The following is a 267-nucleotide window of genomic DNA, read 5'->3' on the forward strand; positions in this document are numbered from 1 at the left end:
TCCGCTTGCTGCCTTGCAATGTAAACAACAAGTATCATGGCGAAGAGAGACGATTTTTTTCGGGGATTTTTCCTGATTCCAGAGATGTTTTTCTTTACACGCCACTCAAAACAAGTACAAGGAATTTGCTTCATTGAAGTCGTCTCACCTTTTGGAACAGCCTTCACTAACAAGTGACTGCATTGCCGATTTTATAGAAGGGTGTTTGTATATTTCATAGATATCCTCCTATTATATCATACATTCACATATCACTCCTATATTCCT

The sequence above is a fragment of the Penaeus monodon genome, chromosome 28 (genome assembly GCF_015228065.2).
Source record: "Penaeus monodon isolate SGIC_2016 chromosome 28, NSTDA_Pmon_1, whole genome shotgun sequence".
Lineage (NCBI taxonomy): Eukaryota > Metazoa > Arthropoda > Malacostraca > Decapoda > Penaeidae > Penaeus > Penaeus monodon.